We start from the raw sequence: 23,220 nt of genomic DNA on the forward strand, positions 1-23,220 counted from the left end.
TCAGAAGGGAAACCTGCCGGGAGGCGCAGGAGACAGACACACAGGTGTGAAGGCAGCGCTGGACTTGGCGCAGAGGAGCCGCTCTAATTGCAGGCAGGTAGGTCATCAGGTCCTAGGGAGCCTCTGCCTGTGAAAGGACGTTCTTGGCAAGTGAATGCATGTGTCATGCACTGATTAAAAGGAGGGAATAAGGAAACACATATTTACGTAGCCGCAACTATGCTGTGGGCACTCTGATAGGTACTTTCACATTCATTATCTCCTCTAATTATCCCAGTGAAGCGTTACAGGCATTATCCATATTGTCAGATCCGTCTGCGATTAGCCACGATCACACAGCAAGTGGCAGAGCTGAGACCTACACCCTCTGTGTCATTCTGTCGGTCATTTTTGTGGGAGGACTTGGCTGAAGCCAAGCTGAGGAATGGACACCCATGTCATCCTTTATCACTGTAATAACACACGCAGTTATCCTTCCTGGCATCACTCCCTCCGTACTTTTTGTTGCCCTTCTCTGGGTCTAATTTCATAGTCTTTATGGTAATTTTCTAGTTAAAGAAAACTCAGACATGGCTTCTTTTGTCTTTTATCTTTTCTGCGTAAGGCGTCGTTAGGCCAGATCACACGAAGTGAAGTTGTCCCAAGGACAAAATGGCAGCAGCTCTCTTCCCTGTAGCTCATTAGAACCCAGAGCCCAAATCATTAGCTGTTGACCTTAGTTGAGGGAAGGTCGGGGAACCTAAGGCACAGTTGGGGCATGTTACTAAGATGCTGCCGAATGGCAGCTATGGCCCGACTGATGGACTGTTCGAGGAGCCCCGCTCTGAGCTCTCCGGGTTTCAGAAGTGGGGGGCACCCCAGACGGTGTGATGCTAAATATCTGCCCAGACCCTTGGGTGACTAGGGACGTGGAATCCATCCTACGCCTGGCGGGGTGGGGGCGTGGGGGGAGCCAGTTGGCCACAGGACATTTAGACCCAGGGCTATAGTGTGTGCGTGGGTCACTGGAGGCGCAGCTCCCCTCTCAGCTTGGACCACCTCCAGCTTCCCATTACGGAGGTTAGTCCAGGAAGATGAGGATGCCTGTGTTCCCTTCTGTGAGTGAGAATCACCCCTCGGAACAGCGACCTGGAAGATGGGCCTTCCGGGGTGTTGGCAGCTAGGCCATTGAACACGTGTGAGGAGCAGACTCGCTAGAGGCCTTAGTGGCCGCGTTCGAGTGCTTGGGAAGGCCAGGTGGGACCTTCTTCAGAGGCTTTCTGAGAGCCAGCCACCAAGGGGAGAGGCCTAGGGTCTTCAAGGTGGGGCACATGGTGACCTGTTAGCATTGAGATGCAGAGACACTGGAACGAGGAGAAACAGCTCTGGTATCTGGAAGAGTGGGGGACTGGAAAAAGGGTGTGAATTGTGAAGCGCCTGTTTGGGACATGAGCCTGCCCTGGACAGCCAGGGGGCATCTTCTATTCCAGGACTGATGGTGAAGGTAGAAGCAAAATAGACGGGGTTTGGCATTCCACAGTCCTAATCAATGGGTTATGCGTGACTGCTCTAATGAACTTATTCTGAGACATAGCTAAGCACAGGTTAAGTGCACTGGGCCTGTGTAGCTTCCTCTACCTGGTGTGTGTATTTCGCCCTGGACCTTACTGGTGGTGGAGTGGGGCTCAGTGAGGAGGCAGGCACTGCCCGTTGAATGCCCAGCTCGGAGGCAGGCAGGGAGTGGTGGCCTTGAACGGAACAGACAACCTCGTCGCCCCGTTCCTTGGCAGCATGCAGGCACCAGGGGCCTTTCCATTTATTTTTTGTGTGCCAAGGCCTGCAGAAAAAGGCTAAGCAGAGGCCTCACTTCCCTTGGAGCTGTACTGCTGCCAAGTTACTGTCTGATGGTGTTGATTTCTGGGACTTCCTGATAATTGGTGAGGAGGAGGAGTTCCTGGCCAGGCTGGGAACATGTTCCATGTTCTCTCCCATGAACAGGGGCATCCATTATGTCCAGCGGGGACAATATAAGGCGGGATTGCACGGTCTTGCCTGGAAATCAAGGTCCTGCAAGAACACTAGTGGGTTGCTGCCTAATGGGATAACTTCGGAATCATTTATAAAACACCTCGCTGGGTAGAGAGGTATTTCTTATAAGTGTTCTTCCTTTAGTCCTCTTGTGTACAAAACCTGACTTTGGAGTTAATGTGGAGGTATTTGGAGGGCATTTTTCTTACATCCAGAATAATAATGGCCAGTGATGGAAATTACTAACTACAAGTAAGCATTCACCTTGTAGTTTGTTCACATAAAACTTAAAAAAAAAAAAAAAAGTGGGTATAAGGTGGAATCTTACCCTCTTTTTGGTCTCTGGATCTATTTACGCTTTAAAAAGTGATTTTAAGGGCCCCAAAGAGCTTTCTGTTTATGTGGGTTGCAGGCATCGATACTTAGCATAATAGAGATGAAAACTAAACTTTTACAAAAATATTAACTAATTTAAAGATGAGGATAAAACCATTACATGTTGACACAAACGACTTTTAATGGAAACAGCTATTTTCTGAAACAAAAAAAACATTTAGTAGGATGAAGGGCAATATTTACATTTTGGCAAATGTCTTTAAATGTCTGAGGCTTCATTCAATAAGACATCTGCTTCTATAGTCAGTCTCGTGCAATCTGTTGTTTGGGTTGAAGTAGATGAAGATATCAGGCCTCCCCAGATAATGTAGTTGGAAAGGGATTTTAGTCGCCTTTTCAGATAATTGTGAGCTCATTTGTGACACGACCCCAAGATGTGACAAGTAGTGGGTTCTCACAGGTTAGCGGCACCGTGCGGTCTGGAACCAGATCGGTGCGCTTTTTGGACTCTGGTGTGTAAAAACCCACAGGTCTCTCTCGCACTTGGAATAGCTCTTTTATCCACGATGATTTTTCACCTCACACATTGGTCGTTTGGAAAATACTGGTTCCCTGAGTGACACAGATCTTGCACATGTTCACACGTTCCATTATATGTAATGTCCAAATCTCCGGTTTGTTAGTATCACTGTCGATCTCATCAGAAAGTCTTCAAGTATTGGGAAGCTGAAGAGCTTATGGTGGCAGACACACGTTTTCCTAAAAGCCTGGTTGTCCCTAGAATGCCCGGACTTGACCTTTGGCAACAAATACCATCAGTTGTTTGCTTTTAACTGAAATGTCTGCCCAATACCGAAGTCTCCATAACGGGTTGTCAGTCATTCTGCAAGTAAAAATGTTCTGTCCAAAAAAAGGTCTAACATGCTGAATAGATGTAACCAACATACTGAAGAGTGTAAACAATCAGGCGGGATTTTTATATTTAATGCTTTATAGGAAGATCCTGCAGCCATAACATTGTAGAAAAGGTGCATTTCCTCAAAAACAAGAAAAAAAGTAATTTTCACTTGACTTTTATGACAAAGTATCGGTGTAGTTATTTTTAAATGGTTTGAGATTTTCTAAGCCAGCAGTCCGTATTTCAGGTACTATATTAAATTTGAAAAAAACCTCGTTTGAGACGTCCTCCGAGGAATGGTGTGGGCTGAGTCTGAGCAGGTTCCTGGGCACGTCTTCCTTCCACTGTCGCAGGAGGAGGAAGGTGTGGAATTGTGCTCTGTGTACATGTGTAGTTTGGTGGCGGGATGCTGAGGATGACCTCTGCGGAGTTCTGCTTTCTCTGAGAGGATTCCGCGTGGCCCTCTGCTCAGGATGAAGACAGGCGGCGGGGAGTCTGGTGAGAGAAAGGGGCAGAGGTCACAGCCTCCCTCACACGCAGCCTGGAGACCCGGAAAACCCTGCAGTGTCTGATTGCTTGGTCAAGGCCCCAATTTGGATTGGCCTGGGGTAATGATTTCTTCCTGGTAGAGGGCCCCTTTACCCTTTGATCATCCGTATTTGGCAAAAACTCAGTCCTGCAGGAACTTAGCCGTCTGCGTTCCTCACACAGCGCTGAGTGACTGAGTCCTGCCTGCGGGACCAGTCCGTGGGCCTCAGCACTCTGGCATCGCTGTTCCTCTGGTCTCTCCACTCTTCTGCTGGGCACACAACATGTCAGACCCGCTCTGCGCGCCTCACGCCACCAGAGCGCTTGTCCTCTCCTCCCTGGCAGGTGACCTTGCTTCCGCTTTACTGCGGACAGACAGCCAGGGCTCTGCCCACATCCCACTCCAGCACACACACTTGCGCAGGAGAGGGCTGGCCTTCCTACTCCCTGAGGCTGGCTGTCTGGGTGGACTTTGGATGCTGTCTCCAGGGGCCTCTTCCATTATTTCTTTTCTCTCCCATAGTTTTAGTAGTCTTTCCTCTCACTGTAATTCTTTCCCTCCCCCCTCCCCCCGAACTTTTCCTTGAAGTATAACATACAGAGTCACAGGTCACAGAGGTACAATTTGGTGAATGTTCACAGCTATGAAATAACCACCCCTGTGTAAACCAGGGCGCAGCTTAAGAAACCATGTGACCAGGACCCACCCCCACCCCCCCAAACTCCTCTCTTGCTCCTTTCCAGTCGTAGCTGCTTCGCCCTCTGTTCTGAGAGCATAGATGACGGGCTTGCTTTCGAACGGTACATACATGGACTCACACGGTGCAGTCTTGTGTTGGATTCTTTCAAACTCAGTCGTTAGGAGTCAGATTTCCATAAGGCCTTGTCCCAGCTTGTTCCGGGGTCCTCTCCGCTTTCTGCCTAGGTGATCTTATTCCAAACCCCTGCTTCAGTTACCACCTGAATGCGTATATGACAGAGTCCTGACATTTCACCTGAGTGCCAGTTTCTTGTCCCCAGCGAATGTCCCTGACACCTGCGTGGGCAGATCCTAACGGCTTGGAATTGACGTCATGATCTTAACCCCCAAACCTTGGTCTTTTCTAGAGTTTCTGAACTTAATGAATGGTTCCGTCGCCATCCAGTTATATAAACAAAAAAACCCAAGAGTCATCCTAGGTTTCTCCTTTCTCCTCACCCATGTGTTTAGTGCTATCAAGTCAGGTTGAGTTTTCTCTCCTCAATATGCCTTAAAACCATTCACTTCTCCGCTCCACCACTGCGTCCCTGCAGGTCATCGCCCTTCCTGGCCCCAACTCAGGCAGTCGCTGCCATGTCCCCCAAGGACTCTTCCTTCCCACCCTCCTGCTCACTGTACCTGAGCTACAGTTTTCTATTAAAAATGGAAATGTTCCCACTCTAAGCCAAATAAAAACGAACCACTTCAGTGGCTTTCCATGGGGACGATGAAGGTCAGGATCCGGATGTCCCTTCATCGCCTTCCCTGTTCTCATCGCCGCCACGCCCTCCGGCCCTTCCCACGCCTCGTGCACACCCCCTCCCCACCAGCACTGTGCGTGTCGATCCGCACACAGGCCGCACGTCTCCTTTTCTCCGTGCACCTGCCGCCTCCAGCTCTGAGCGCCACCCAGGGCGCCTTCGTTGTGCTTCACACCATGTGGCGTTCCCATTTCTGTGTGGACGTCTCATGAGTGTCTGCTTCCCGCTGGACTGTAAATTCCACGAGGGAAGGGATTAGGTCTGTTTCTGCTCACTGTGGAGGGCACAGCAGGCTGACACAGACACTTGACAAACAGTTGTTGCTTGGATGACCCGTGGGAGACAGGGATGAAGGAGTTTGAAGTACTCGTTAAATTCCCTGCGTGTCTGCAGGTCCTGCTGATGGAGGAGCTTACACTCAAGAAGCAAGCAGAGGGAGGCAGCAAACCAGGGGAGCCACGTCAGTGCAGAGTCGGTGAGGCAGGCAGTGGTGGGCCTGCGAAGCAAACAGACGGGTGACGTGTTAGGGGGGCTGCAGGGCAGACGGAGTCGGCTTCCTTGGTTACTCTGCTGCTCTCAGAAGGCGACACTGGCGCTGAGACCAAAATGTGGAGAAGATGCCAGCTCTCTGATGATCGGGGAACAGCGTGGGCAGGGGAGTCGTTTGAGGTGCTCAGGGGAAACAAGCTTGGTGAGTTTGGAGACTAGAAGGGGGACGAGTGAGGTGGTGCATGGGGTGCCAGCGAGTGTAGGAGGTGAGCCTGGCAAGTCCCGAAGAGCATGTCGTTTTAAAGAGCATTGGAGAGAGCAGCGGACGGAGGGAGGGCGTTCTTTTCTGTTTGTAAGGATTGGGCTGACTGCTCACGGAGCCGGGTTGTGGGGGAGCAAGAAGGAAGCAGAGATGCCACGGCGAGGCTGTGGCCAGTCTGTGTGAGGCCAGGGGCTTGTGTGTGGAGACAGATGAGGGCGGGGTCGCGGAGACTGATTGATCAGTGGGGATGGGGGGGGAGGAAGTGAGGCCAGCTGACCCAGATGGGGGCGAACGAGGAAGGAGCAGTTGGGGGGAGGTTGCGTTTGGGATTGGGGTGCCAGCAGGGCTGGAGGTCAAGCTGGGGAGCCAACATCATGATGGTGTTTTATGCCGTGTGACTGGCTGAGCTTACGTGGAGAGAGATTATAGGCTGGGAAAAGGGGTCCCCAGGTGGATCCCTGGAGCGCCCCAGCATTTAGAAGTCACGCAGAGGACGAGTCTCCAGTAAAGGAAAGGGGGGGGGGAGGGCAGGAGCAGGATGGCGGGATGAGGGGGCGGACAGAGCGAGGCATGTGGTCCCGTCAGACAAGGACGGTGCCTCCTGCAGAGGTCACGGCGGCCTGGGTAAGAGCTGTTTCCAGTGCGACCTCGGGACTGCAACCTGACGGAGGGAATGTGAGGCGTGAAGCTCTTGAGGAGTTTTGCTTTAATGGGGAGCAGACGTTTTGGCAGATAGCTGGAGTGGAGCTGTGGGGCACTAGCAGTTCGTATGGGAATGGACAAGGTAGGACAGGACTGACAACGGCGAAGGGAGAGAATCACTGCTGGGTGAGGGCTGGGTTCTGAGGGGGCCGTGGAAGTGCTGCTGGGGCGCAGTGGGCGGGCCGGTGTGGAGGAGCAGGGTGCTTGCTGAAGTCGGGGGGCGGGAGGCGGACAGCTGAGGGCTGTGCCAGTGGGGATATGCGGTGGTGGCCATCGAATTGCTTCTGTTTTCTTTATTTTCTTAATTATCTTGGCAGCTCATCAGCCAGAAGTGAGGGAGGGAGGGGGAATATAGGAGATTTAAGGAGAAGCATGAAGCAGTAACTTTAAATATTGGGAAAGTGTGTGTCCTGAAGGCTTTCAGAAGAATTGGAGGGGAGGGGCTGGGGTCGTTTTGAGATTTGTGGTCCTACATTGAGTAAAGCCTGGCACTGTTCGCCTGCCTGGGTGCCTGCATGGATGGGTGGAGAATCAGGTTAAAGAAGGTTGGAGTGTTGCTAAACTAGTATGTGTGATAGAGAAAAGAACGAGAGCATGAACAGTGAATGCAGGCGAGAAGTCCTCCCAGTGGACGAGGGACAGGCAGGTGTGACAGACAGACAGTCCGGAGTGATGGGAGATAGCTGGAAGGGGGAGTGCGTGGTGCCAGAGAATGGGCTGCTCGAACAGAGTTTGGACGTGGTGGCACAGGGACTGGTGATGACCAGGCTGGGCTTGACCATGGAAATGGTGAGGGAAGGGGAGAAGGGCTAGGAGAACCAGCCAAGGGCTGGGGCCGAGTCTGAGCCAGAAAGGAAGCTGACAGGCGGGTCTGATTAGTGGGACAGAAAAGATTAAAAGGAGACTAGAGGTCCTGTGGGGCCAAGGAAAGGTTCAGTCTGATTAACAGTCAGAAAGCTGGCAGAACAGGATGTTTTGGTCAAAGGATAGAGTTTCTCTCAAGACAGAGGAATTGCTAACAAGCTTGTAAGCTGACACCCTGTGGAGTGATGTGCGTGGTGTTTTGCGAGGTTTAGTGGAGATGCAGTTGTTTAGCTCTGTGATTTAGGATGCTGTTGTGGAGCTTCTGTTACGGCGTAGGAGCTTCATGATCGGGATCTCATAAGCAAAGGCTCACTGGGTTTCTTTCTTGTTACGGGACATTTCAAAACTCAGAAGCAGAGGAAATAACAAAACATACCCGTGTGTACGCATCACCCAGGTTCAAAACGCACCAGCTTTCTGCTGTCCTAGGTTCATGTTCCCTTCTTTTTTGTTCACGTGAGAAGCCAGCTTTGGCCTTGAGTTGGTTTTGTCGATGCCTCCAGGTCACACATTGGGTGTGTTAGCAGGCCCACGGGTAATGTGAACACTTGTGCAGCCAACATTTCAAAAAGGAAATAAATGCATAATACCGATGTCTGTCCTTGAGTTTCTACAGCATGCTGCTTTCATTTTGACTCACCGATAGCGTAGCGAACATTGCTTTTGATTGGCTAGGATATCTACATCCTGATTACCTTCAAAGAAAACATGCAAATAGTGTGAGGTGACATCCTTGCCTGACGTTCCAAGACTGAGTAGGAATGTATTTTGAAATCCCTTCTACTCCCGTTCCATTCCTTTGGTCGAACTTCCTTCATGCAGCACCTGCCCTTCATCGTCTGTGCTCCAGGCTTTTGAATGGCATCACTGTCCTTCCTGGCCCCACACCAGACTTTCTCTCTCAAGCCCCCGCCTTGCCTCTGCCATCAAGTAATAACAGACGTGGTCCTACATCTCCGTAGAGCTGCTCTCATGCCCCGAGCACGCCCATCTGCAAGCCTAGTTCTTCCCCAGTTGGGCTGGTTGTGAAATTGTACTTGCTCTGCAGCAGTTGCTCTCCTTCAGTCAGTGGTGACGGTTCCAGGTCTGGCTGCCTTTGCAGTTCTTGTGTCACAGCCATCGTCTCACTGAGAAGCGCAGACGAGGCCTCAGCGTGGGCTCCAGCAGCAGCTGGCTTCCCGCATGTGTGCCAGGTCTGAGGTTGAGGCTTTGGGCTGCTGATTCCTTCAGGAGTTTTCTTTCTCTCCTGCTGAATCAGGGCAATTAGTCTTGATTTCATACCCAGCCTGTACTGAGTGTAATCCAGATCAGAGGCAGCTTCTGGAAGCTTGGTCACAGGTCCTGACCTCTACCTCCATGGTGAAATGGTTGGCATTACTCCTTCCATCGCCCGAGCACCAAGGGCCTCTGTGGGACGCTGTCCCTCAGTGTGTCACACTCCTCGGGTCCTCTGTTCTCCAGCACTGCCCTGTGCAGACTGGGCCTGTCTACCATGAATTACTGGTTTGCAGCCATAGGACCATTGCAACAAGAAATCCATGAAATGCTAGCGTACCTTTTTCCCCCAAGCAGAATCGTGGTTTTGGTTAGATGTATAACCAAGTCATAGCTAAAAGGCACATACAAAAGCATGTGTAGATAACCCATGTTTCAGAACTCACATTTGGGCCTTCCTCCGCCCCCCGCCCACCTCCAGCGACAGCACCATGAGCTGCTTCTCAGGCCAGGGGCGTTACCTCCAGGGGCTGCAGCAGACTCAGGCAGAAGTTTGGGAGAAATCTGTGTCCTCGCTCCACCTTCCTCTTGACCTTCATCCCCAGCAGGTCTGACCAGAGTGAGCTCCTCTCCCTGTAAGCATGTCTTGCCCACAGGGAACATCAAGGCCACTGCAGCAGACTAGCTGCCCCGTGTGTGTCCTGCCACCACAGGCAACGTCAGTAGTCGCGTCACTTCCCAATCAGTGTGCTGGAGTCTGCGTCCGCCTCCGTCCCCGTCTCCAGTGCCAGGGCCTGGACTCCTAAATACACGGTCTCCTGGCGTTAATATTGAGGACTTGTTGCTCCCTCACGTTCCAGCATCAGTTAGTTACCAGCTGATGCCTCAGTTCCACTTGTGCTGGGAGATGAGGCTCAGGTAGTCTTTGGTGTCACAAAGTTCAGAGGAGGCGAAGACTGCAGGAGCCAAACTGCAGGAAGAGAAATAGGCGCCTTTTCACGGAAGGTGGGATTGGAGGCCAGTGGGCTAACCCGAAGCTCTTCTCTCAATTCTCAGCAGAACTCGAGCTTTCCTGCTGGAGAAGTCCTCAAACGTAGGGTGAGTGCATGGGCTGCTGGGGTGCCCCTGAGGTCTCACTGGACAGGCTGAGTGTCACCCTTGTCCGGACTGCTGACCTCAGTGCAGGGCTCCTTCCTCCTCGGGTCCGACAGGCGCACTCGCAGTCACACGGGCTGTCGCCTTGAATGCCCTTAGGGGACGTGGGCTAGGAGACGTGTCTCGAGTGAGGGCAGCTGGGAACACTGCATTTGGGATCTGGAAGATTGGTGGGTGTGTCTGCTCCCTTCATTTCCCCTCTTCTTCACGTGAATGGAAGCCGTGAGCTGGTGCTGCTTCAGGAAAGTGTGCAGCGGGGATCCTTCTGTTCTTGTTTGCCTTTCTGGGGTCCTTTGCTTAGTCACACGGCAGATTTGCTGCTGTTGCTTGTGCTCCATCTTTTTGTTCTTTTTCCTGCACAATGTAGCTTACCCTCTATACCCCGCACTGTGCGGTGGGGCTTCCAGACATGTCCAAGCATTTTGCCTGGGAGGAATGGCAGGGCCTCATTCCTGCAGAGAAACTGGCGGGAGTTTCTGTTGGACATAGGCAGGTATTTCATGTCACCGATTGGTGTTGCGTTACTGCCCTTCCGAGCAGAGTCAGCCTCTCCTGAGACCAGTATGGACGATGCCCAGCCCCTCACTGCTTCAGTTCCAAATGATGGTGCGGGAGGACCAGGGTGTCTCAGTAGCTTGTGGGGAAGGCCCAGCAGGGTGCAGGACTGTCTCTTTGTCCTCTGCTTGTCACTGCCCTGAAGCCATGGCCTGTCTCTGCTCTGCAGTGACATCTGCGGTGCACATGCTTACCCTGCTCTATTGACTGGGGAAGTCACAGCCACGTGGGGGTTGTATTGATTTAGCTCTGTGTCACTTCTGTGTGGTGGACCTGTTCTGGGACCAGTTTGTCACTGCAGGAGGGGCAGGAAAACAATGTCTCCTCACCACGAACCAATTTCTTATCATGAAAATTTAAAACATGCACAAAAGTAGAAAATGTTTTCATCATTTATTCATCACCTACATTTAGCAGTTATAACAATTTTGTCACATTTGCTTTATCCTTTTTTTTGGCCAAAGCATCTTAAGACACATCTCAGACATGTCATTCCGTTCTGACATACTTTGGTACACATCTCTAAAAATACAGGCGTCAGTCAGTTTACGTAACTGCATAACACAGTTAACAGTATTCCTTGTATGATCTGATACCCAGTCCCTAATCATGTGTCTGCAGTTGTCTCCTTTTGGCAGCTTGCTTATTTGAATCAAATTCCAAGGAAGGTCCTCATGTTTCATTTGATTGTTATGTCTCAAGTCTCTTTCATTTAGAGCAACCTCGCCCCCTCTTCTCCATGCCAATCAATTGTTGCAGAAATGGGCAGTTGTCTTAGGAGTGGCTCACATTTTAGTATTTTCCTGCTTGCATCCTGGTAGTTCCTCTGTCCTTCCCAGTTCCTTCAAATAAAAGTGAGCTCTAGAGGCTCGATCAGATTCTGGTTCAGTCTTTTGGCAAGAACGTTTCAAGGTGATACTGTGTGTTTCACAGGTACTATTGCACCACGTGGAGAGGCACACAAGGTCTGGTCGTTGCTCTTAAAGCTGTGCTAAGATCAGCCGGTCAGTGGGTTCAGAGATGGCAGCCCGATCCTCAGTGGAAAGTTCCAGATCATTTTCACCTGTTTTCACCCTTTCCTTATTGTGGCCTAGATCAGGTATTTCATTAGGGCTACATATTTACTAGCTGGGTTGCTGCGAGATCTTGAAAGATAGTTCATAGAGGAAAGATGGATGGACATTTAATTCTTCCCTTTTAATTGCCAATTTTCAACAAAAGTGAAAAGTTTGTGTCCCAGTTACTTCTCATTTTGTCCAATGCCTTGAGTCTCTGTCTCTCTGCCTCTGTCCCTCTCTTTGTCTCTGCACTTCTCCCTACTCCCTGTGAACTCAATGGGGTTTTGTATATTTGCTGTTGCAGTAGATTGCGTTCATTTCTTTTGATGTTCAGTTGTCCCATTTTCGGCCACTGGGAGTCTCCTCATAAATTGGTATCTGTGTTCCTTGGCGTGACTCTCCTGCGCTCTGGTAGCAAGATGTCCCAGACTCATTTATAAAGTGCTGCTCTGGCCTTGAAACCAGCCATTCTCCAGGGATCCCTGTGCCATTTGGTGGGGAAAGGACCGGAGCTGTCGGTCATCATTGCTTCCAGCCCTTTGTTGGTGGACGGACCTAAAACAAAGGCGTGGTTCAAACTGATATTCCTGAACTAAATTTTACGTTACAGAATTTTTTCCTAAACTGATTTTATATTTGTGTCTCGTTTCTCTTACGCTGCGTGCTGGTTCCTGACATTGTCATAAATACTTACTGGCATTATCCTACTTTATAAAACACCAATGTCATTACTAGTAACAGTTAAACTAGGGAAGGAGTGTGATTTCTTTGCAGCTTTGTCAGCAGAATATGTCCCTCTAAGGATGTACATTTGTGGATGTGTCATCAACTTGAAAGTTCAAGTTCATTATCTACATTTTGCTTTACAATTGTAGGGATTGTTTTTCCTTTTTGTTTAATTTTATTTTTTGAATATTTCAACATTTACGTTTCCAAAAGTCAAAACTACCTAGCGGTGCATTCAGAGAGTTTTACTCCATCCTCCCTTTCGCTTTTCTCCCCCATAATGACCATTCAGTTTGTATTATCCTTCTCCATGCTTGTTGTATCCATCATATAAACAAATACATAAATACATTCACATTCCCTTTTATGCACTAAACATAGCACAGTTACCTGCTATTCTGTGCCTTTTTTTTTTTTTCACTGAACAGTATGCCCTGGGTTCACTTCACACCAGTGCATAATGCTCTCCCGCCTTCCCCTTGTGAACTGCCTGGGCAGGTCTCATTGTCGGAAGGACCATGGGTGGTTGAGCCAGGCCCCCTGACGATGGGCCCCGTGTGGCCTGCGGCTCTGCTGTGACAAACACTGCCTCGGTGAATGAACTGAGACATCAGTCGGTTCCTGTTTCTGCCAACATGTCTTGGTATTAATGTCTAGAAGTGTGATTACTAGGTCAAAGGATAGATGCATATATACTTTTTCTAGACATTGACTGTATTTTTGCTGAAACGTTGGTTATCTAGTTGAATTTTATTATCCTAACACTTCCACCTAGAAGCAGTATAATTTATTTTGCCATTTTAACGTTAAATCTCCTCAAGCATCCATGTACCCTATCTTTGTATGGAACATGTTACTGAAAGTGTTATTTTAAGATCTATTAATTTCCTTTAATTAATTGAAGTGTCACTGAGTATAGAATATACAAGAGGAAAAGATTGCTAAAATGTGGTTCTAGACCTCAAAAGATTTCAGATTGAATAATTTGGGATTTATTTTCTTCTATTTGCTTCTCATTCTATTTGTTGTATATTTTTATCCCATGTTGGTTGTCAAAAGCCTGGTCCTAAGGCACTGGGAAATGCGTGTTTATCTGCTGTGCCCGGTGATGTCTGTGGGGCAGAGGCACTGTCAGAAAGCGCGAGAGGTGCGACCCACAGATGTTAACTGAGGACCCCCTTCCCTGAATAGCACAGCAGCACGTGGATTCCTCCCTCATGGCGTTTCTGTCCTAGCACAGGAGACAGATCAGAAACCAAGGAACAATAAGATAATTACAAGTTCTGTGTTCTTTGAAGGACTCAAATCCGAGATTAAAAATAGTCTTAGCCAGGGGCCCACTTGAGTTAGGGGAGGGGCAGCTGACACCCCAGGCATGCAGAGGTGGGGGAGGGGGCATTTCAGACCCAGGAGACAGCGAGTCCAAAGGCCCCGTGGCAGGCTAGCTTGGGGTGTTCGAGAACTGAAACCGAAAGGACAGTGGGGCAAGATCGTGGCAGGACCTTGAGTTTTAGGTTAAGGATTTGGATTTTATTTTAAGTACATCAGGAAGCTGTGGAGGACATTTAAGCAAGGGAATGACATTTGATGCCATAGGTTATGCATTTATTTCTGTAGATTGGAAGGCACGCACATAGGGTGTTGAGCTCCAAAAGCAGCAACATTGTCCCTTCTGAAGTTCAAAGGGGACATAGTTCTCCTTCGTGCTCCTTTATTCAGGACAGCTGCTGCTTATACTCACTGTAGGTCATCTGAGGATTTCTTTTCAGTAATATTCCCTTGATGTTCAGATAATTACAATAAGTTGTTGTAATTGGATTATATACTTGGGCTGTGAACAGGAGCATGATATCTACAAATTCTCTTCTTCAGACCTGCAAATCCAAGAGACACTTCTCTGGAAGATAAGAGCTTCTTTGTCAAGATCAAAAAAGGTCTGTGTTGCTGCTGTCACATTTACATGAAATTAATTATGGAATCAATAGCAGTTTTCCGGACAGAAAGGCATTTTCAATATGTTCTGTTTCTGTTACAGGAGACGAGTGATATCTCTGTAGGGATCCTCAGGAGGAAGGCGACGTACTTGGCACCCAAGGAGCTTGCTTCCTGGGAAGGCTCCTGTCTGATGTGGAGGAGGCAGAATGTCCCACTGACTCTTCGAGGGGAGCTTACAGGGGATCGAGACCAGCACGCAGTATCTCACCCTCTACAACAAGGGACACCGTGCAGTCCTTTTCCTAGAAGTGAGAAGTCTGAGACTGTTCTAGAAGCAGAAGATTCTAGGGGCTTAAAAACGCAAAGGTTTGCACCTTGGGAGCCCCTTGGAATGCTGACAACTCAGGACCTACAAGAAAGTTCTGTGTTAATGAGTTACAAAATTCATGTGGAAGTCAGTGTCACTTTATAATCAGTACTAATACCGCGTGAGGAACACTATGCAGGAAGAAGCCTTCCATAGAAAGACAGGCAGGGAAAAGCTTAGGCCGACCTTAAACCTACCGAATAGAGCGAGCCTGAGATAAACTGCCAAAATGGCCAAATAAGAGACTTGATGAGATAGCAACCCTGTAACTATAGTAGTTGTAAGGAAATTTTCTCCTCTAAGTCACGATACCAAATAGGAAACCATGATCGTTGCCCAGCCTCCGGTGTCACCTGTTGATGCTTTACTCGACAGTTACCCAGGTGCTCCCCCATCGGGAGCTCACAGCCCCCTTTTGCTTCGAGCATACCGGTTACTGCACTAGAAAACGGACAGCTCCCACTGAGAGTGTTCTGGTATTTCTGAGGTTCCACTCGATTCAGCCCCTCCGTGTCTTTCCATAGGTCCCATTATTGCTGAACCCACTTTACCTATCTGTCCTCAAAACACCCATAAATATCCACCCCTTCCTAGATGGCATTCAATTTCATTTTAGATTTTAGGTGACTCATAATTTCCATTCACTTGGCTTCTCAGAGAAGTCATTAGAGACGTACATGCCCTTGAACTTTTTTTTTTTTAACTTTGTGGATTCTTCTAATCACTGTGTCTCTGTTAGTCAGACTTACTTTTCTAGTGGCTGCATCGCGTATTTTTAACTTGAATTTTTTTGGAATTAGCTGAATGTAAATAGGAAGAAGCAAGCAAAGTTAGAACTTTCCCCATCCAGATTGTCCTCTCGGTCTCCTTCTGTCACGTGGAGCTATGTACTGGCTACGGGGAGACCACAGGAGAAGGGGGTGGTAGGAGTCGCAACCTTTAGTCTCCTTTTCTGTCATTTTGGGCAATAACGAGTAGGAGTCCTCGATCCCCTTCGTCGAGGATTGTGCATCAGTTCCTTTTTAGGCATGAATGTCTATGCTAATTGACCTTTTCTTTAATCATTCATTCAGCAAGTATTTATTGAACACCTCCTATGTGCCAGGCACTGCTGGCTGCTGGGAATACCACTGAATCAGGCGGACAAGGGCCCCGCTCATGGAGTTGACTTCTGGTGGGGGAGACGGGCGCTAAGCAAGTCAACATAAATAATGTAGTTTGAGGTAGTGATTAAGTGCTATGAAGAAAATAAACTAGGGTGATGATTTAGAGGGGTGGGGTGGGGTGGGGGTGGGGCAACATTAGCTAGTGGTCAGGCAAGGCCTTTTGGAGGGGCGGCACGAGCGGGGCCCCAGAAGCACCCGCGGTCAGAGCACAGGTGCTGTGGGTGGAGCTGCCACGCGTGGGGGACAGAAAGGTGGCAGGCGTGGCGTGTAAGCGGTGGGAGGGGAGCTGCTGAGCTGCTCAGCGCATTTATAGGCCTTTTTTTTTTTTTTTTTTTCCGCTAGATTGATATTAAAAACTCATGTGGAGGAACTCAAGGAATGTTTAGAAGACCAAAAGTCCCCAATGACAACAAAAAGCATCTAATTTTTAGCTTTGTTTCTCTTCTCATTCCTGTTTTTATTGATTTCCCACATGTCCTTTTTGCTCAGGAAGTCTTTGGGGAAATTAAGGATTTTTGAAACTCTGAAATGGGTGATCTTGTTAGGGGTGTCTGTCCACTGTCAGGTTGGAAGTGAACTCTCCAGAATCGTCATGGAAATACTGAAACAAAGCTGAGTTTTCTCCCCACATTTGAAATAATTTCTTCTGTTTGACTGGAAGGGGTTTCTGTGTAACTAAGACCTCAATGCATAAAGGAGATTGAAAGGAGCACGTAATTTTGTGGGCAGGCTGTGAAGCTAGAAGTGGGACTTGGGGTTGACTGCTTGCTGCCTGGACTTGAATCCAGACACCTGTGAACAAGCCTCCGGGGGTCACTTCTCACTTCTCACACATTCCCTCCTTTTCACAGAGAGGGCGGCTCAGTTATTGGCCAAAGCCCCTTCCAGGCCTGAATTCCTCGACTACAATTTACTGTAGTGTCTTAGCACTCATGTCACAGTAGCGTGAAGCGTTAGAGAAAAGCCTAGACTTTTAGTTGGTAGAGAGCCAGTTGAAATATCATTGATAGAATTTTAGTTTTAGGAAAAATTGGTTTGATTTCTAGCTTTATTAGGTATGTGAGCTTGGGCAAATCACTTAACCTTTGAGTCGTTTTCTCACAAAATGAGGATATTAGGCGAAACGATTTCCGAGTTTCCAGCTAGTCCTAGAGTTCTATATTTCTACATAGTTGGGTTATTTTATCATGCTGTTGCTGGGGAATATGACTAACACTTTTAAAGCTACTAATTTTATGTCGAGCTTTAAAATCCATAATTGTTATCTTCGGAAAATATTATTTGACCTACAGTATGTCCAAATCAATTTAATAAAATCACTTTATAACAGGGTTCTGTGCTTGATAGTAGTTGTGTAAATTCAGTGTGTGTGTGTGTGCGCCTGGTGGGGTGTGGCTTGGGTGTTGTGCCGAGGGTGACCGTATAACTTGTGGTCCAAGCTGGGCATTTAGGTGTAAACGGGCAGGTGCTCCATGCGGGCAGCAGGCCGAAGTGGGGACTGTCTCAGCAAACCAAGTTGTGAGGACAGATTGGCCTGGGGCCACAACCCAAGCAAGTAGTAAATGGCCAAAGTGCATCAGGAATAATTCAGGAGTTGGAGGTCTGTGCAAATGGAGAAGGCATCACAGGAAAGACAGCCCCTGCTCAGCTGTTTCCATGATGGAGTAGCAGCCTAAGGTTCTCACACATCCTGCTCTAAGAAAAAAAAAGTCTAGATTTTTACGTAACTTGGAATGATTTGGAAATTTTGACAACTCGTTTCCTGTGTGACCCGTTTTGGTCATTTCATCTTATCTGTCTGGTGCCCACAGGCTTTTATTTCACTCTGCAAACCCTGCTCTGGTCACTACTGACTAGCCCACACCTGGTGAGAAGTGATGTACTCTTAGCTGGTGCTGTGGTGGCCTGTGTCCAGTGCAGCAGCCTCTGACAGTGGCCCTGGCGTCTGCTAGCGTTGAGGGGCAAGTCTGTATTCTGTTTTCACCGATGAGGTAGAAACAGTCCAAACAGGCCTTTGTGACGTGAATGGGTAGGGAAGAGAGGTCACATGTGGGCTCCCGTGTCATCACTGAGCCATGCGCGGTGCCTGCGAGGATTTAGAGGGTGAGAGAAGCCAAAGCCCACTTCCCAGGTTCCAATGGGAGCCTGAGTAAACATGGCAGATTGTGTCTTTAGGACGGGAAACGTCAGCCCAGCGGTCGTCCAGACGGCCTCATGTGAGAGGACACACATGGGTGCCGAGGCCCCTCACAGGTGGTCCCCAGGAAGTAGTGGAGGGTTTCTTTGGCGCGGGAGTTTGGACATGATGCTTTCTAAGAGACCTTCCAACTCTTGGTTCTGTTCTCCTGAAAAATGTTTAATGATTAAGCAAGTTTTCTGAACAACTTACTGTTATTCTCAGGAATTTAAAAAAATAGGTGAATGGAGCGCAAATACGAGAAGCAGATGGAAAAAGTACTCTGGTCAAATCCAGGCCCGAGGGAACCGATGAGAGCTGGGGAGGTAGGACAGGAAGGAGCTCTGCGGAGTTGGTGGAAGGAAGGTAACAGACACTTGCTCTTGACCTTACTTAGTTTCTTCACGTCTCTGGACCTCAGATTTCTCATCTATAAAATGAATACCCAACTCGTGCGATAGTTGGGAGAACTATTAGGTTGGTGCAAAAGTAATTGCAGTTTTTGCAATTTTAACCTTTTCAACTGCAATTACTTCTGTACCAACCTAATAAAAACACGTATCAAGTGCCTACATTTAGTAATACAACAGGAAAAATAATTACAGTTCCCAGTTAGCTGCTGAAGAGTCGTTCTTTGGCTCTGTTTCTGTTCTGCTGAGCACTAGGAGGGCTCTGGGCATCTAAATTTGGGGGTAGGGCTGACTGGCTCCACACGGTCAGAGAGAGAAGACCTTGAAACACTCAGGATAGTCTGGAGTGAGAAAACAGAGGAGACTAGAGAAGGGAGTCGGGGAGAGGGACCCAGTGTGGTAGGGTAGTGTAAGGTCGCACGCTTTCGTGTCTGAACTCAGGGCCACGCATAATCTCCTGAAAGTCTTGAGGTGCTTGGTCTGAGTGGGTTTCTGACGGAAACGGGCAGAAAGTGTGAGTGCTGGGTCCACGTTGAAATGGGGCAGTACACAAGTACCACATGTAAATACCGGCGCCAGCAGAGGTGGCCACAAGACCATGAACTCCAAGGAATACGCAGAAATCTGGGAGAGAGTCACGCTTCCACAGGCTTCCCCAAGGCCCTAAGGGCAGGGAGGCCTCCGGCGTCTTTGTTGCCTCATCTAGTGTACACAAGGTAGAATAAATGAAAACTTACTATTTTTTAAAATTTTCTAATTAAAGTTTATTGGGGTGACAACTGTTAGTAAAGTTACATAGATTTCAGGTGTGCAATTCTGTAATACATTATATATATATCACATTGTGTGTTCACCACCAAAAATGAAAACATTTTATTCCCGTATTATATTTAAAATTTTAAGAGGCCCATGAGCAAGTCCAAAGATCCCAGGGCCTATGTTTGTGACACATTGGCAAGGACTTGCCACAGAGCTCAATGGACGGTGACTGTTCCACCAGAGTGTTTTTATTCAGATTTAGGCACATGCAAGTACGATACATTTATAGTCAAATAGTAGCTCACGTAGGTTGCTCTTACTGCTTTTCAGGTGGATTTACAGGCTTTCTGTTTTTCATGTTCCCTGCACCTTACACTTCGTAATACTGCTTCTGAGGATGTCCCCTCAGAGACGTTCCCTGCTCCTCTGCTGGCCCCCAGCCCTGGCCCAGGTCTTCACTGCTTCGTGAATATGGTGGGAGTGTTATGTTTGGAGAGGTTTTAAACCTAGGACCCTAGGTGGATTTCAGAGAGGTCTAGAACCTTCTTAAGTTGTATGCAGAATTTTGTGTATATGTGGGTATATGCATGTTCCTAGGAAAGAGTGCTTGCGTTCAATTTGTGACTACTGGATAAAGAACACTAATTGAGGAAAGCCATCTGATTTAGCCACACATACAGTTACTCGGTACCTTTAAACATTGGGCAAAGGGTCACTTAAGAGTTTCAGAGCAGTGGTGGGTCACTGAAACAAACAGAAAATGATGAGTATAACAAATGGGAGAAAACCCATTATGCTGTGTTGTGAAGAAAAAAAAAGGCCATTGGCATGAAATGAAAGATACAAATGCTTGTGCGGTTCCTCTGGGCTCGATGGGTAAACTGTGCTATGGTATCACGTAATGTGCTTCCCAGACAAGTTCCGTGAACAATGTATGAATGTCTGTGTAGGGAGAACAGCTCGTCCCCCTCTAGAGGGACTGCCCGGAGTGGAAGGAAATGGCTGTACATGGAAAATACTGCAGCTACAGCTGTCTTTCCTGGTTGCAGGGGAGGCCATTCTTGCATCAGATTGGAGTGAGGCCCCCAGTGCTGGAACAGGCTGTGTTTAGATTCTCAAATAAACCTCTTCATGTCGCTTGGTGCTGTGTGCTTCTGTGTTTCATTTCTGTGTCCCATTTCACTTCTCTGGAGTACAAAATGAAGGGAATATGTCTTTGTAACGTCTAAGTCATTTGAGCCATTGTAATGAAACCCGGCAGTTAGGCTGTTGTGTCCGAGCGTAAGCCCCTAACCCCTAGTTTTGGGCTGCATGCCGTAGGTGTTGAAATGATACACTCTCATGGTTACTGTTTTGTAAACAGTTTTTATTTGTTGTTGCTTTTACCTGTTGGGCCCACGAGTTGATTTCATTTGTTTTCAATTTTATCTCTCTTTCAGTAATCACTGTAAATTTTCTGCTTTGAAGAACTGACACACACACACACACACACACACACACACACACACACACATCAATCAAACAAGGAGTCTTTCCCTGGGAAAAGTTGGAGGAGAAGGGACCTCCCCTCCAAAAAAAAAAAAAAAATCACATTTCATACAATTTTAGAATTTTAATTAGAATAGAAAAATAATGTTATTTTTCTTTCCCACCTGAGTTTGTAGACTGAAATTTATACCAACTACACAAGCTTGTGTGACAGCGAATTACAGAGAAATTTGGTAGCTTCTTTGCTACTGTGGACAAATCAATAAAAAAGCATGAAGCAGTAATTCTAGAAACAGCAACCTACCTCCTTTGACCAAGTAAGATCCACCAAGCCTTGCATGTTTGAGTTCTGGGATGCTTTCCTTGTAGAGGGAGTAGCCACGTGTTTTGTTATAGGAGAGGACGGTCCCATAGGTGCCAGGGTCTGAGCCCTTCAGGTGGGAGGGCCCAGAGTGGGGTGGCTGCGAGCAATCCTGGCTGCTAAGGACACCAAGCTGCACTTTCAGGAATGTGACAAGTGACTGTGAGCTTGGCCAGGGGGAGGAAGGATCCCCCGCCCCCCATCGTCTGCATGATTGCACTGGTGTCAACAGCTTCTCAGGGCCACCAGGTCAGTAGAGCAGAGACCTCACCCCGAGCAGCCCTGGCCCCACCCAGGAAGCCATCCCGGGTGAGAGCAGATTTGAGTGGGATTCCATTCAGTTTAGGCAAAGAAATGGGCGCATTTCTTGCACGTTAAAAGTTATAAAGCCATCGGTACCTTTAAACATCTTGACATTATTCTAATCCTTTGTCTTACAGTTTCTTGTTTCTACTTGATCTCGCAAATGTTGAGGGGATTATCTCCCACTATGTTTTTGATTTGGTTAGTTTCTCTGGGTATTTCTAATCCTGCACGGCTCCTTGTATAAATGCCCACGATTTAATTTTCAGTTTGACCTTTTATGGGATATAAAATTCCAGTCTTCATCCTGTTAAATGGTGTTTGCTTGACTTCTATGTTATAATTCTTCGTGTGCATACGAACGTGTGTATATGCACCTCCTGCCTTTTCCCAAAGAAATGACGGAATCTCTATGTGGGCTGTAGTTTGACTGATTTTCAGTTCATGTGACTGTTTGATACCAACACATTCAGACCCACATCTTTCTTTTAACGGCCGCATCATTTCTCCCTCTGTATGGAAGACCGTATGTGTGTCTCCAGTCCTCTGTGGATGGAAACCTCCTCATGTTTTCTCCAGCCTACAACTTTTATGCGTTCGTGTTTTATGTTTAAATCTTTGATTTAAATTTTAAATCTTTGGATTTTTAAGGACTGCAGTAAGTGCTCAATGACAAACCATCTCACATGGCTAACTCGTTACCCTGTAACTGCTGTGTTTCCCCGAAAATAAGACCTATCTGGACCATCAGCTCTAATGCGTCTTTTGGAGCAAAAATGAATATAAGACCCGGTCTTATTTTAATATAAGACCAGGTATAATAATTGTAATGTAATGTAAGATAACATAACATAATATAATATAATTAATACCGGGTCTATATTAATTTTTGCTCCTAAAGATGCATTACAGCTGATGGTCTGGCTAGGTCTTATTTTCGGGGGAAACACAAAACTTATCGAATCTTCACAGATTTGAAATGCCAACTGTTTCACAAGCCAGATTCTCATATCTATTTGGAACTCTTTCTGTTCTCTTCAAATATTTTTCATTACTGCATCTTTATTATATGCTTTAATATTTGCAAGACCAGCTCCCCTTTATGATTCTTCCAGATTTTGCCTGTCTGTTCTGGAATGTATGATCAGTTACCTTTAAACTTTAGTGTCAGTTTGTTTTAGCTGCGTATCTTATAAACAACCTAGGATAAGGTTTTTTTATTGGATGTTCATTCTTTTAATAAAGATACAACACATTTTCCCTTTTCTTGTGGTATATTCCAGTGTGTTGAATGAGCATTCCTATTGCCAATTGAAAAGAAAACAAAAAAGTATGGTCACATTTTTATTATTTGGTAATTTTGGCACCCTTTTCTTTGTAATGTAAGTAAATTAGCTTGAACCTCAATTCTTCACGTGATGGGAAATCCCATTATATTGGAGGATGGGACAGAGTGTTTACACTTCTTTTTTTCTTTTCCAGTTTTTTTTTTTGTGTGTGGTGGTACATTTATATTTCTTATAGTCACTGCTGGCTCCCACATTCCTGCTGATTCTGAGTTATCCCTCTCAGCTTTCTGCATTTTGACTTTTATGGACTCTGCTGCCCTGCGTTTTATTCCCCAAACCCCACAGACTCACTGTGTATGTGTGTGAGTGTGTGTGTGTTTGTGTGTGTGTGTGTGTACACACGTATGCGCCGATTCCTTGTCATAAATCTCTCTGTATGTCCTATTGGTTCTGTTTCTCTGGACAATCCTGACTAATGCAGCCCCTAATGTGTTTGGGGCTTGGCACAAGAGGACAAACGGAGACACACATCCCATATGTCTGTACTTGTAAAAGTTATAAAGCAAGTTAACAAAGGTTCAATATAATATGTTCTGTTCTGCTGTTCAGCCTTTGTTCTACCTGTGAGTGCTGTGACTTGTCAGTATTCCATGCTGGTCACGGTGGTCCAG

At 47.3% G+C, this 23,220-nt stretch overlaps 1 long non-coding RNA gene across 9 annotated transcripts in view; it reads left to right on the forward strand.

The window, feature by feature from the left end:
- The window catches only part of LOC109456477 (uncharacterized), a 175,397-nt gene that overhangs the window by 15,840 nt on the left and 136,337 nt on the right, over positions 1-23,220 (forward strand). For 3 of the 9 annotated variants that reach the window (XR_002138865.2, XR_012492732.1, XR_002138864.2), the window contains 2 exons: positions 14,168-14,229; positions 14,331-14,913. The exons of the other annotated variants lie outside the window; for them this stretch is intronic. This is a non-coding gene — a long non-coding RNA (uncharacterized LOC109456477). Of the gene's footprint in view, positions 1-14,167; positions 14,230-14,330; positions 14,914-23,220 lie in introns of those variants that run through there. 9 annotated transcript variants of the gene reach the window in all.

The sequence above is a fragment of the Rhinolophus sinicus genome, linkage group LG16, assembly GCF_036562045.2.
Source record: "Rhinolophus sinicus isolate RSC01 linkage group LG16, ASM3656204v1, whole genome shotgun sequence".
Lineage (NCBI taxonomy): Eukaryota > Metazoa > Chordata > Mammalia > Chiroptera > Rhinolophidae > Rhinolophus > Rhinolophus sinicus.